Raw genomic sequence first — 14,585 nt, 5'->3', positions numbered from 1 at the left:
TCATTGTTTGGATCCCCTGCAAAATTCTGTGAATGAGGCAAGCCACTGCTTCATTTAGAAGCACTTATCCTTTCTCAGGGGAATGCTCAGCAAAATAGACATTCTATTTTAAAAAATGAGATTAATGTTCTTTTTTTCTAACTGAAGGCATAAATGCACAATATCAATGCAGAAATGGAGAAGTGGGCTTCAGTTGCTTGCAGCTATGATTCAGTGACTAGGATCACACACAATGGCAAGCAACCGGTGAATTTACCATGGTTAACCATGATATATCCAACAGACAAACAAGTGGTTTCTATCATGGTTTCCATCCTCCCCCCTCATCCCTCCCACTGGCAGCATATATCTCATCAGCCAGTGTGCCTGCATTCAATCCCAAGGTGCACAACTGCCTACTGATGTCACCTGCCTCTTCCTCATTGGTCCTCACAGTTCCCTAGGCAAGTTTTCTGTCATTCTTTGCCTTCTCTTTTCCCTGCCACCACATCCCTGAGCCAAAGCTGGCCATTAATAAATGAATCTGCACACAGAAAACACCTTTAACACTGTGATCTGTTTCCACATTTAAGCATCGTAAGTCAAACCCCCTCCTATCCCCCCACTGAAAATCTACCAAGGCTTGCCTTGATGCAGTAACCACAAATAAGTTTGTGCATCACACCTCCAAGGAACACCTTCCTCCCCACCTTCATTATCAGAGATGGAGGCTTATCTGTCTGTCAGTCCATCCGGCACTCCCTTCTCAACACCCTGCTCCAGCACCCTTTGCCTGTCAACATCCCATTCACTCTCCCCACCTCCTTCCCTCCCTCTTATTATTGCTTCTGCTCCAAGATGCTTCAGGAAGCACCTACACCCATACAGGCTGCACTCCGAAACCCATGTGGCTTGCTTGGAACCCCCCTCCCCTTCTCCCAGGCTCTATTTCTGGCACCAAACATGCCCACCATATCTCATGTCTGCTTGTATCATATTTATGGGAATCATCTGCCTTTCTCTGTCTTGGTCTCCACTTGGTCCCCCACTTTGAACTTCTGCCACAGTGACTGCAGGTCCCCCCTCCACCAGCATGGGTGGCCTGGTTATAATTTGGCAGCCTTACAGCGAGTCTGGCTTACTACCCTCCTGAAGAACAGGAATATGTGTAGCAGGTGAGAAGTTGCTGGCTGCTCAGCTTTTGTAAAACAGCCTGATGGAAAGGCTTTCCATTGCTCTTCCATTGCTGCCTCTGGTAGTAAACAGATCCAAATGATAAAGCACTGGTTATAAATCTCACAAACAAGGTGCTCTAATCTAGCACACTTAATTTGCATATTGATAAAGGTGACAAGAAATTACGTTCCTCTTAGGGTACGCAAGTAGAAGTAACAGCTTCATGACAAAGGCTTTGCGTTACACACCCCAGTGAGGAGCAATTTAATAGCAGGATAATGAGAGTGTGGCCCTCTTTGCAGCACTTAATATGAGGCACGGATGCAGGCTGGGAGCATTGTAGGAGAGACTGATGCATGGCCACCCTCCCACACAGTGCTGGTGTATCCAGTGTCTTCTGCATGGCAGGAAGTGAAGCTGTAGGTGGCTAAATGCTCTGCTGCTTTTCCTTAGCATGACGCTGACTTCACTGGCTACCACTCTCCTTCCTACTCCCCTGCTCCCCACAATACTTGTGGTAACTGAACTGAGGGGCGGGAGTGACCCAGCAAGTATATATAGCTCCATGAAGTAATGCAGAGTATGTTGGGGTGGCTTGGTCTTGAAGGGCAATTAATACCCTTTTGCTTTAGCAAAGAAATGCTCTGGAAATTACTAGAACTGGTCCTTTGATGCGGATTGACACAGCTGCCTGCATTTTGGACTCTTCTTGGAGTGGCCACAGGGACTGTCATGGTAAGTGACTTCATGGCCAAATTTGCTCCTCTACCACTGTTACCAGGACCCAAGTATAGGAGGCAGTATTGAAGGATACACATTACTGGGCCTGGTGGTCCAGGGAGTAACCCAGGCCCCAACCCCTTTACTCTGGAGAAGAAAAACTGAGGTTATATTGTAAATCATGCTTGAGGATGGAAAAGTATCTCCTTGTACCTATGATCCTTTTGCTTGTGCGGGACAGTGTTGCAGTCGAACATGCAACTTTCTAAATGGTGAGATGGTGGTCCAGGCTGCCCTTCTTCAGAACAAAGGAAGTGCACTTGTGTTGTGGATTTGAAGTTTCTTTAATTTTCTTTGATATTTTCCTATATTTCTCTGTGTATTAATGCTCACACCAAGTATTTTATGCCAATCTTATTAATTAACCACTCTGTCAATATTATTCCCAAGCTATAAGGCTCCTTCATTGGACTGTAATCCTGAGGATGAAAGGGCAATGCATGTGTACTGGCAGTTTTAGAGAGCCAGTTGTGGTCCTTTCTGCACCAGCTGCAAGGGGGCAAGGCAGGAGTGCAGCTCCAGGAGCTTCACAACCTTGTTGGGTGGCACCGGACACATCGGGACAAGAATAATCTGGGACACAAGTCTAAGCACCGAAAACAGTCCTGCAGCACCCAGCATTCTCCATCCAGCCATACAGAACTTGTTCTTTCTAAGCCTGCATAACATTGAACACAAACCAATTGACATTGGGAAGACCATTCATAAAATTACAATGAAAAACAGCTAGAAAAAAAAACTTAAAAGCTAACCACATTATCAAAATCTTTGGAGCTGTGTTGGTTTAGAAAAACTTCAACAGGAGAATAATTTTAATAGGACCAAGCAAAAAGTAACATCAGTGTCTGTGTGTGTGTGTGTTGGGGTACAGCAAAAAAAAAAAAAAAGCCCCAATGTGAGCCAGCCGTGGTGTAGGAAATTTAGCTTCAGCATTAAAATAGGCATTTTTCTTTTATGACTCTGGAGATTGTATATAGGGGGTGGCATCGTGGTATGTATGTACCCCAAACCCCCAAATTGTACAAATTTGTAACCACCACCACCCCACATTTGAGGTTTGGCCCTTGCATCTCCCCAAACAGTAACTGGTATGTGCACCGTTGGTACATTGCAGGCCTGATCAATACAATGCATATAATTAGGACAGTGGCACCGTGTGCAGGAAACATTTATACATTCAAGACACAGACCAGTAAAGAGATCTAAATTCTGCATGCACTTTTATTGGATTGGAATGCTTGACAGTATAGAACCTGCTTTTGTTTGCCGTTTTTCCTTTGTCTGATCATGCACAAGAGCTTCACTGCTAGGTCTTGAACATGTTTGTACTGTCAGAAAACAGAATTTCATCCGGTCAAAGCATTTAAAACAGGCGAGCTGGCTTGTTGAGATTGGTGAGCAGCATTGAAAAGAATGAGGGAATTTGCCTATGGTTTAGTGATGGATAAATCTTGCTACGGAAAAGACACTGTTAAGCCCAGAATGCAATATTTTACACTGGCCAGAGAGATTGGCTGATGTGTTCCTTAATGCTGTTTCATTGTTGTGTCAAGGAACACAACAACCTGGATAATTCATTTTTATTTAATGCCTTATCTACTCTGCCACCTTTTCACACATTCAGCTCCATTAAATGTGAATTGAAGAATCAACTTTCCTGCAATATCTTTACAAAGAACAACTAGTAATGAGTGAAGCCCATCCATCACTTGGGATTGAAAAAAAATTACAAATGTGCAACAAAATGTATAGGTGCAAAAATCTTACATTAACCAGAAAGCATCACTTTCCCTGATAGTGAATAACAGCAAACTGTGTTTGAAGGAAAAGAGGTACAATTTTCAGCAGGGCACCATTTTTATGATCTCTTGCAGTACATATGTGTGTACTTTTTGTTAGCACTTTCAAGTAACATATTCTCTCAAAGGGTTTAGTGCTATTAGCACCCAAGCAAGTTAATTACCACCAAACTTTATTTTTACCAAATGTTATTGGCCTTTCCCTTGATCCATTGGCCACATTTGCACATCATGGTAAACTACCCAAATAAGCTACACATGTTGACCTATTCACAGAACAAGCCCTGCTAGGTCCTATTGTGGTTTCTCCTCCCCCCCCCCCCCCACCCACCACACCTTAGTCCTTCAGCTCATACCCCACTGTCTTGCACAGCAGAACCCATCTTGTCACCTCATTCTGGCCCCCTCCCCACTCTGTTCACAACCCCTAATTGTTCACCACTTTTTTGGGGTCCCTTGGAAGTATGCAAAGGTGGCATTTTATTAGCAGTAGCTTCTACTTACTTCAGCCACAGAGAATTCTGCAATTTCTTCATAACTTTTAAAATCATTGTTTTTTGGCCTGCCTTTTGCAAGTGTACAAATGTGAACTCTTTGAAATGTGTCATCTTGGCAATGCCCTTGTAAGTTTCAGCTGTCAAACAAGCAAAGTTCAGGAACGGGGGCATTATTGACCCTCTGTTTTCTGCTGTCCTACCTCTTTCACTTTTCTCTTCTGCCTTTTTTTCACCTTTCTCCCAGTACCCAGCAAGTATGTGCGAATTTGTTTATGAGTAGTCTTACCTTGCCAATTTCCTTGTACGTTAACTACTGCACTTCTTTCTCTTTGACAATTAAAACTTGCAAGGGCAAATATGATATTGGGCAACTGCAAAATAATTGCATAATTTCCTGGGATGGAAAAATATTATTAAAAGCATATTACTAAAATATTGTTAAAAGTAATGCTTCCACCAAGTGCCATTTGGGCATCAGTGGAAAGATAGATTGGAGGTAGCACAGGCAAGAATTCAAAGAGCAACATTGGTATTTGCTACTCATACGTACCAACTGGCTCTGTAGCCACTCCTGGCAGCCCATGATAAAATTGGCCTTCTAGTTCAGGTGACACAACAATCCACTGTGTGTAGGATAACCCACCAGAACAAGCCATGGGTTCCCCAGAATTAAGCAGCCCCTTGGAAAACTGGTGTGGCAGATTACAAGATAAACCATTGTGGCTGATTTCCCACAATGCAATGTCATATACAGTGCTTCCTTCATACAAAGCTGCCTCTTTTAAAGAATCATCCAGTGGAAAATCACAGCAAATGACCCTTTGGGAGAAGTGGACAAATAAAGGAATCCACACATTGAATTACTAGATCAACTGAGAAGATACTTTCAAAACATTCAGCCAGTTTCAGCAACAGTATAATCTCCCGGTGGAACAGCTTTCTGGCAGCATATCAGTGAAGGAATGTAACTGTTTAGCCATTTTTGTATTCCTTATCATTATCTTTTGTTTAGAGGGTGTTCTTCACAAAAGGGCCAGATAGTCAATCCAGGAAACTGACTCTGCAATGGGGGAAATAAATCTAAAAAATATGAGAAAATCCACTGCCCTTTGGATTGATCAAGAGGAAATGCTAATTACTCTGTGTTAGAGCCAAAGTTAGTGGGTTACATCCAATTAGCTCTTTTTGCTGATAGAATAGCCTTCATCAACATTAGCAGGGAGGGTCTGTTCCTTCTCCTCCTTGCAGTTGACATGCACCCTAAAAAAATTTGCTCTGGAAAATTGGGCAACCCTCCAAAGAAGATTCTTTTGAAGACATCTTTCTTGTGGGACCACTGCCTGCAGAGATGCCTTTGGCGACAACCCCTAAAGAAAACCTTTTTGGTGGCCTCTCCCAGTCTGTAGAATTCCCTCACAAGGGAGGGTAGATTTGTTCCTCCTCAGTTCTCCCTCTGTCAGCGGGCAAAGATCCTTTTCTTTAAGAATGTCTTTGGCCTGTTAAGTGGATCTGTTAGTTTAGATGCTGCTTTTATTTGTACCTTGTAATTATGTTTTTCTTGCATGTTCATATATGCTATTTTAATTATGAATTTTAACTGTGCCTGTAAGCTGCTTTTCATGCCATTTTTGGTAGACAGACAGGGCAGAAATAAAATCTAATCAATAAATAAGAAATATGAGCTTAAACTATCCTGGCGCGTTTAGTATTTTTGGCCCTGCACCCGTTTTAAGCTGCTGCCTTCCAAAAATATTTAGCAATGGCTAAAATAGTTATTGGTTTCATTTTAGTTTAGGGCTTGTTTTCTCCTCCTTGCCTTAGCAGATTTCCCAGTGCAGCAAAATAGTTGGATGCATAAGTAAATTCCAGAAGTTAAAGCGCTGGGAAGTAGAGGCAGCTCAGAAATAAAGATATCCCCTTGGTGGCTGTGGTGCAGAGCAAAACAGACAGCTGGGTTCACTGGTTTCCTTGCCGCTGCTTCTCATTAGAGTGCAGATTATTTGCTGGGGAGGAAAGGGTTGTTCAGAGAAAGTCACTGCTTTCCTGCCCTGCCTGTGAGCTTCCTAGAAGCATCTATCTGTCCAATGCTGGAAACAGGATGCTCAGTTTTTCAGTCTGCATTTTGACCCAGCAGGATTCTCTCATGTTCCTATTTACTTGGCATGACACATCAGTTATGCAATATTATGCATTCAGTGTCTTTAAAATCAAATTAGTCCTAGTCTGGAACTTACAATTAGTTTTCCCTACATTGCTATTTTGAAAATCAATACAATTTCAAAATACCAACAAAGAAAGAGAAAAAAGGAAGGCACCTTACAAAAATGTGTTGGAGTAAGTCTGTGGAAACACAGAAAGATATAAACTGAGCAAGTCAGAAGGTGCCTCCTGGGCCATGTAGTCTGACCCCCGGCTCCAGCTGGCTCCACTCATGACATGCCCACCATATGCATGTTTAGCCTTTCCTTGAACACCCTCACCAATGGGATCCAACCACCTCCCGTGGAAGCCCATTCCATATCCTAGGGGTCCTAACTGTCAGGAAGTGGAGATATGGATTAAAATTCCCACTCCTTGGAAATCAAGGATCAGCCACTATCTGCCACTCAACCACACAGGGAAATCATGTAAACTATCCTGATGTCCTTGGAGGAAATGCAAGATATACACAAATATATTTTTTTAACAAATAGATACTGGTATTCCTGTTATGGGCAGACTGGTCACCAAACCCTAACGCGCAGATGTAAGAGGATGCTTTTTCCCCCAAGCAACCTCCGACTAAATTGCCACACCATGTTCACAGAGCATGCAGCCTCCCCACACACTAATCTGCAGCCTGCTTGTCTTAATTTCAGTGTGCAGAAATCAAAACCCCAACAAACAATATTTCTGCTTTGCTATTTGGTCCTATGAGAGTGTTGGTACTTGATGGAATTTCCCAATCAGTCCTACTTGTTATTCTCTTTGTGGCTGGAGCAGAATGATTTTATGCCCATGTGGCACATCAAATTTCTTAAAAATAAAAGAAAGTGGACCAGTTTTCAAATCACACTAAACCACTGTTTATTGGTTGCACAGTTGCCAACCCAAGTTACTCCTAACAGACGATCAGTGCATGGCAGCTTGGCACGAGTTCTTTCAATTCAGACACACCCCAAAAGAGGGGAAAAAGTTAAAGAAGACATTGCTTCAAGAAGTTATGTCAAAGAAACTGATGCTTGACAGTGTACTTCTCCATTTTGGCAGTACCCTACATCCCAGTGCAGTGGACAAACAGGAGTTAGAGGCTCCTATTAGACCACTGTTGTGGCTACCTTTTATGGGTCATGCTTGGCACTTCCATCCACTACTAGCTGCCGCCCTCCTTTCTCATCCATGGAAGTGCCATCATCCTCATGCTCCAAGCCTTTACATTTGCACAAACCTCTCTTCCATGGATCACCTAGCCTTTGAATTTGCACTGATTTTCCCAAAGTTCTTTTTAATGTAGAAGATGACTGAATGGAACAGAGAGAATCAGAGATATTTGCACCAATTCTCTTAAGTGCGCTAAACCCAGCAGTAATTGTTCCTAAAAGGAATCAATGAGGGGATAATTCAACTTGGTACTAAGCAGGTCGTCTAGGTCCTTGTCAATCCAATGTCATTGTGCAGTTGCTCTATCTGTTCCTCCTCAGCCTTTTTCCCCCTGCTAAGAACCAGTTGGAGGAAGCAAGGGAGAAACATGAAAGGTATACTAGCCCGGGCCCTGTAAAATTTGTCAACAAGATAGCATGCCCATAAGATAAAAGCCTTGGCTGGAAGCACCCCAGATTTTCTGCAATGAACTAACAGTAAAATCCTACGCACATTCTCTCTGAAGAACGTTCTACTGTTTTGTTGAGGACTGTCAGGCGCTGCTGCATCACCTTTAGTTTCATATTGACCCCGATCAAATTTGATAGAAGCATCAAACAGAAGATGCTATCTATCAAATAGACAGAACTATTTTCTTTTTCACCAGTTCCTGCACAAAGCATCCTGAAATGAACCTGAAATGAAATATTATTTGTACTTGGAAGAGATATGCTAACAGTGGTTGGGATGGCTACTTTTTTAGTGAAACTGCTAACACAGTACAAGCCGTAGAACATATTTTGCAAGCCTTGTGAAGATTGCCAGCCAACTTCAGAACCATTTCAGAACCCAAACCACACAGCTCAGTGTTATCCGCAATCAGCTTCTATTTTACCCCAGAAGTAATTATGCCTAGCACAGAGACTGCTCCTTTATCTTCGGCAAGTCTACTGAAAGGACAGTACATGCCCAGGTTTCTTCATTATAGCTTTCTTTTAAATTTATCCAAACTAGAACAATTGATAGAAACATTTTTTAAAAATCTGTCATGTTCCAGTACATTTGTGCCATTGAGATATTTATATAAAGGATGACATATAAAAGCTTTTAATATAAATAAATAAATAAATAAATAAATAATTCAGATTTTAGCTGAATGGGATTTTACTTACATGGTCTCTTAAGTTCTCTCATCAGTCTTGTAAAAATACCCTTGGTCTTTTTCCTGGAGGGTCTCAATTGTCAGGAAAAAGGAAAACAACACCCAGTAGAGACGTAAAACATATATTTGCATGCAAAACAGGTCAGCAGTGTGGCTCATGCCCATAAGCAGAGCTAACAAAAAGCAAAGGTTTGGACTTGGTCTTTACAGATTACAGAGTAGCAAGCAGTTCAGTCCGCATGTGTTCAGGTGCTCTCCAGTTCCATATCAGCCATCCTGGCCTCCCATGTCATGGCACCTTTAGAGAGTCATTCTGGTAAGGTGTTTTGCTGGATTTTCTAAGAATTGTTTCTTGTGACATTTGAGGTCTTGCTGGCCTAGTTTGTGGTTGGAGTTAGTGAAGGTTTTCTGATAACTGTTTCCTCTTGACATTGGTGGTTATGCTAAGTATTACTTTCCAAGCATCTAGGTGTCTTTCTTAATTTGGCTTCTAACTGACTAACTGATCTGCAGCTTTAGACACACAGAGCCTAAATCAAGAGTTGCTTTCAGCAGCCTCATAGCTATTGCTAAGGGTGGCTACCCAAAGGTCTTTGGCCCATAGTCTGGCTGAGGCCATGTTACTGTTTCACATCTTACAGTGGCAATTCCTGGGTGGAACTGACAACCTCCAAATGATTCATATCTATTTTTAATTTGTGGAATACAGAGATGACCCGGGTGGTTGACAAGATCGTTCATGAGTTTCCTCTCTAAAGTACAGCTTGTACAGCAGTATGGCATTCCCTGGAGCTGAGAGAGATGAAGCAAATCAGGAGATGGCTTGAGTGCAGAGGGAGGAAAACTCCTTCTGGATAACAGTTGAGCCCTCATGTGTGCCTATAGTCAAATATATTTAGAGACAGTGAAAGCGGCAAAGAAATAATATCTGATTCGTTCCATCTTCTCTTTGCCACTAAATGGAGCCCTCTAGACTGCCCAAGGCCTACTACATACTGGCCCCAAGTATATCTTAATTTTAGGGTGGTGGCCAACATGCCCTTCTGGAACAAGGCTCTTGAGTGGCTGATGGCAAACCGTCCCCATGCACTCTTGGATGAGAGTGATTCTCTGGACTCGTTTCTGACAGGGTTGAGGCTTGGCTTTGGCACAGAAAGAAGCTTTGGGCACCCCCTATGATTACATGTGCCAAGAGACAGAGGTGTATGAGTATTGGTACTCCTGGAACTCTTGGCAGCTTTTGATACCATTGCCCATGGCAACCTTCTTGGTGACTATCTGAGTTGGGAGTGAGGGGCACTGCCCTGCAGTAGTAGTTGCACTCCTGGTTGTTTGGCTGGTTCCAGAAGGTGGTGCTTGGGGGATATTGTTCTCTTCAGGAGTGGTTCCTTGGGGATCAGTTTTGCCCCCCATGCTATTCAACAACTGCATGAAACCACTGAGAAGAGTTATCCGGAATCTGGAGTGCATTGCCATCAGTATGCTGATGACACACAGCTCTATTTCTCGTTTTAATCTTCAACAACTAGGCTGTGGATGTGTTGGACTGGTGCCTAGCTGTGACAATGGACTCTTAGTAGGTGGCATTTCTGACTAGATGGAGGGAATTCAACCTGTTCTAGATGGGGTTGCACTCCCCTTGAAGGGGCAGGTTCATAATTTGGGGGCACTTCTTGAGCTATCTTTGTCATTTGAGGCCCAAGTGGCTTCACTAGCTTGGAGTGTCTTCTAGTAGTTTCAGTTGGTGGCTCAGCTATGGACTTATCTGGACAAAGATAGCCTGCTATCAGTGATCTATGGTGATCACTAAGCTAGACTACTGCAATGTACTATACGTGGGTCTGCCCCTGAAGACTGTTTAGAAGCTGCAATTTGTGCAAAATGTATCAGCCAGATTAATAACAGGCCAGGGACCAGACTGTCCAAAGATACAACAGCATTTCTGGTCTGCTTGCATTGGCTGCCAGATACTCAAGTCCAATTCAAGGTGCTGGTTTTAACATAACCAGCTAGGGACCCCAATACCTGTCAGAATGCGTCTCCTAACCACCACCTGCCTGGACACTGCACTCAAGTTCTGAGGCCTGCCTGCCTGCCTTCAACTGCCACCTCTGAAGGAGCCTCAGTTGGTGACAAAAAGGATAAGGGCCTTTTTACTGGTGACCCCCAATTATGGAACAAGCTCTGCACTGAGGTTTGCTTGGCTTTTTTTCTGTGTTGTTGTAAACTGCCAGAGCGCTTCAACAATCAGCCAGAATAGGAAGTAGATAAATACCCAGGAATAAAAGCAGGTTGCTTACCTGTAACTGATGTTCTTCGAGTGGCCATCTGTGCAGTCACACATATGGGTACTGTGCCTGCGCAGTGCCTTCGGCCGGAAGATTGATAGCTAACGGTTTTTGGCAGGAAGCTCCGCTCCCCCTCCCCCTCCCCCTTGTGGCCTATAAAGAGCGGAGCATCCGCCATTTTGTTCAGTCTTTGCGACCAAACGTATGGTATCTTAATAGAATTTTTTTTTTTTTTGTTGGTACCGTAAAGGAGATGGTCGGTACCGAAGATGCCCTCTCTCATAGACATTGAGCTGTCGATGCATCCACTCACCGACACCGAACGGGGCCGGCGGGCGGGTTGTGTGACTCCCCTCCGCGGTTGGTCGTGGGGCGGAGGTGAGGATCGTGCCCTGGGAGCAGGGTAGTACCCCACAGAGAGCGGGTCTCCCCAAGGTTGGTAGTAGGGATGATGCCAGCTTCTGTCTCCAACGTCACCGCGGGCATCGGTGTCGGTGACCTCGCCATAGGAGGGGAGTCCTGGATTTCCCCATCTGAAATAGACCCCCATAGAGTTGGAAGGGGTGCAGGCGGGAGGTCGACCACACGTCGGGGAGACCCTTGAGGGGTAACCCGCATGGCCTCCTGAAGGATCGGTTCGGGCAGGGTCGGTATCGTAACCGCCACCGGTACCGAGGGTCCCGTCGGCTCCGAGTCCCGATGTTGGGAACGGTCCGTGGACTTCGCCTTCTTTGGAGGCTTAGAGGCCTTCTCCTTTCTGGCCTTCTTATGGCCTGCCGGCTTCTCTTCGGCATGCTTCTGCTTCTCATGCCTCTTTTTTGGTGAAGCAGAGGGGGCCACCGAAGCGGACGCACCTTCATCCGAAGGGCGTGAGGGTGGAGCCACAGAAGCGGAGCCAGGTTTTGGGATGGAGATAAGCGGGTCTGATTGCATCAGAGCCCTATCCCAAAGAAGCCTCCAAAGCCGGTTCTCGCAGTTCTTCCTAGCCTGCTTTGAGAAGGCTAGGCAATAAACGCACTTATCCGTCCTATGCCCCTCTCCAAGGCAGAGGAGGCATAGGTCGTGCGGGTCAGTAGGTGCCATTTTTGACCCGCAATCTGCACATTTGCGGAAAGCCTCTCGCTGCGCCATCGCAGAAGAAAAGAAGAAGAAGAAGAGAGATAGTGCAGAGGGTAAGTATGTATTTTTTTTTTTTTGATCGAAGAAAGAAATAACAAGAGAAAAACTACACAGAAGCGGGAACGAAGAAAGGGGAAAGTAGTATAAGGGCAATATGTAAGGAGAGAACCAAGAATAGCCAAAGCGAAAGTCGAAAGCGGCACGAGGCACAGCGAATGGCGGTCGCAAAGACTGAACAAAATGGCGGATGCTCCGCTCGTTATAGGCCACAAGGGGGAGGAGGAGCGGAGCTTCCCGCCAAAAACCGTTAGCTATCAATCTTCCAGCCAAAGGCACTGCGCAGGCACAGTACCCATATGTGTGATGCACAGAGGCCACGACGAAGAAGCCTTGGCTTTTCTGTGTCATCTGAACTCAGAAATGTTTATGGGTGAAATAACCCAAAGTACACCCAACAATCATCCCTTGCTTTTTGTTTACTCTAAGATGTTTAATCCATTAAACCAGTGGTTTTCAGGCACCAGTCTGCAGACTGGCACCAGTCCACGAGAGATTTCCTGCCAGTTTGTAGAGTGGCCGGACCAGCATGGGGGCTGAGCTATGCTCTATCTCCTCTTCCTCAGTTGGCATCACATTTGTGGGGGTGCGCCAGTGCCGCTGGGGAGGGGCAGGAAGGGGAGAGACAGTTCAGTGGGAGCTGGCTGGGAGCCATGTTGCGCCAATTTCAGTATTTCGTTCCTTTGTTGGCATTTTTTGTTGCTCAGTTTCTGGTTGTTTGGAGAATTTTAATTTTATTTTGGTATTGTGTTTGGAAACTAATTCACAGAATGCTATATTATGTGCATGATGTTTTTGCCTGAATGGTCCCTGGGGTGGTTTTCCTGCTTTCACCAGTTCCCAGCTGTGGAAAGGTTGAAAACCACTGCATTAAACAACTCTGATTTTTAGGGTTTGGATATGATGAGGACATTCCTGGGTTGTTAACTGAGAAAAATAAATGGCTCACATATGCCACTCATCACCACACTTCCTGGCTTAAATAATGGTCAACTCGGTCAGTGTTTCTGAACAGGGACGTTCCAGTAAGCCACTGATGGGATCTATCCACCATGACATCATCCTAAAACTATCTAATCCGGTAACTATTATCAAAGTCTTGTTGCTTTTGATAAGTTAATTATGTGTTGTGTGAAAAAGTATTTTCTCTTGTCTGTCCTGAGTAAGGATGCCCATTGTGCCAAAAATAGGAAATGCAACAGAAAGACAAAGGCTTGCATAAAATATACTGATTTGTCCACATACAAAACTAGGAAAAAATCTCAATAATTAAATTAAAATACATTTCAGTGTAGTGGGAAGATTGTGACCAGGGAACCTGGGTGTCTTCAGCCTGCTGACAGGGTGCTAATTGTCGCTGGGCAACTTCAAGGGCCTCTCTGCTTTCCCTTCTTATGGTTCTTTCTCTTTAAATCAGACTTGGCTTTGACAGCCCACTGAATCAGGATACACTGAAACGTGGTAATGTAGGACTTCATCACCTTAGTCCTGGATCCACTGCTGATCAGTTTCACTGGGTGACCCAGTCTTCTAGCACTGTGTGATTAAAAAATAATCTCCCCCTATTTGCTTTCTATTTGCAGAGTAAATGCTGCCATTTTCTGGGATATATAAGATTTGCACCTGTGATTACTTCTCATGCATTTTTCATAATTTAAAGAAAAAGTTTAAAATGTGTAAATGAAATTACCCACGAACTAAATCTAATGCTGTACAAAGACGATCTTTTCATAAGTAGGTATTGTCACAATACAAATCATTCTCTTGATTGCAGTTCCCTTGCTTCAGTGATAACAGCTTACATGCATGTTGTGATTAGTCATAAGGTGCAATAAACATAAGGAGCAAATATAATCTCATCTTTTTAAAAAATCCTATTAAAGTCAAATCAAACCTAATTAGATAATCATAAGATAAACAGCTTGGGTGTTGTTTTGGCTTGTTCTAAATGCTTAAAAAAAGAATCTGTCTAATGGAGCACAATGATTATGAATAATGTAGTCATAAGTGGGCAAAATATCTCTGTTTACTGATGCCAAAAACAAGAAACAAACCCTATGCACATGAGAATACTGATGTATGGAACATAACAGCAAGCAATGATTACACATGTCCGACCTATATCCTTTGCAGTCTCAGCTGAGTTTGGGTGGCATTTTATCTTTTCCCCAGATACCAGCTGTACATGCTGCTATTCTGCTTGCCTCTCCACAGCAGTTGGTATGAAGGTGGCAGGGAAACAGACAAGTGAGCAGAAAGCAATAAACCTACCAGTGATTTCAACACTGTACTGTGGGCATGAGTCTTGTCTTTTGGATTCAGTAATTATTCTGATCTTATTTGAAAAGCAAAACCAACCTGATTCTCTGCATCAAGGATTCCAGTCAAG

This window comes from Varanus komodoensis, unplaced genomic scaffold, assembly GCF_004798865.1.
Source record: "Varanus komodoensis strain SLA01 unplaced genomic scaffold, ASM479886v1 scaffold3, whole genome shotgun sequence".
Classification (NCBI taxonomy): Eukaryota; Metazoa; Chordata; class Lepidosauria; order Squamata; family Varanidae; genus Varanus; species Varanus komodoensis.
This window is presented reverse-complemented; position numbering follows the sequence as displayed.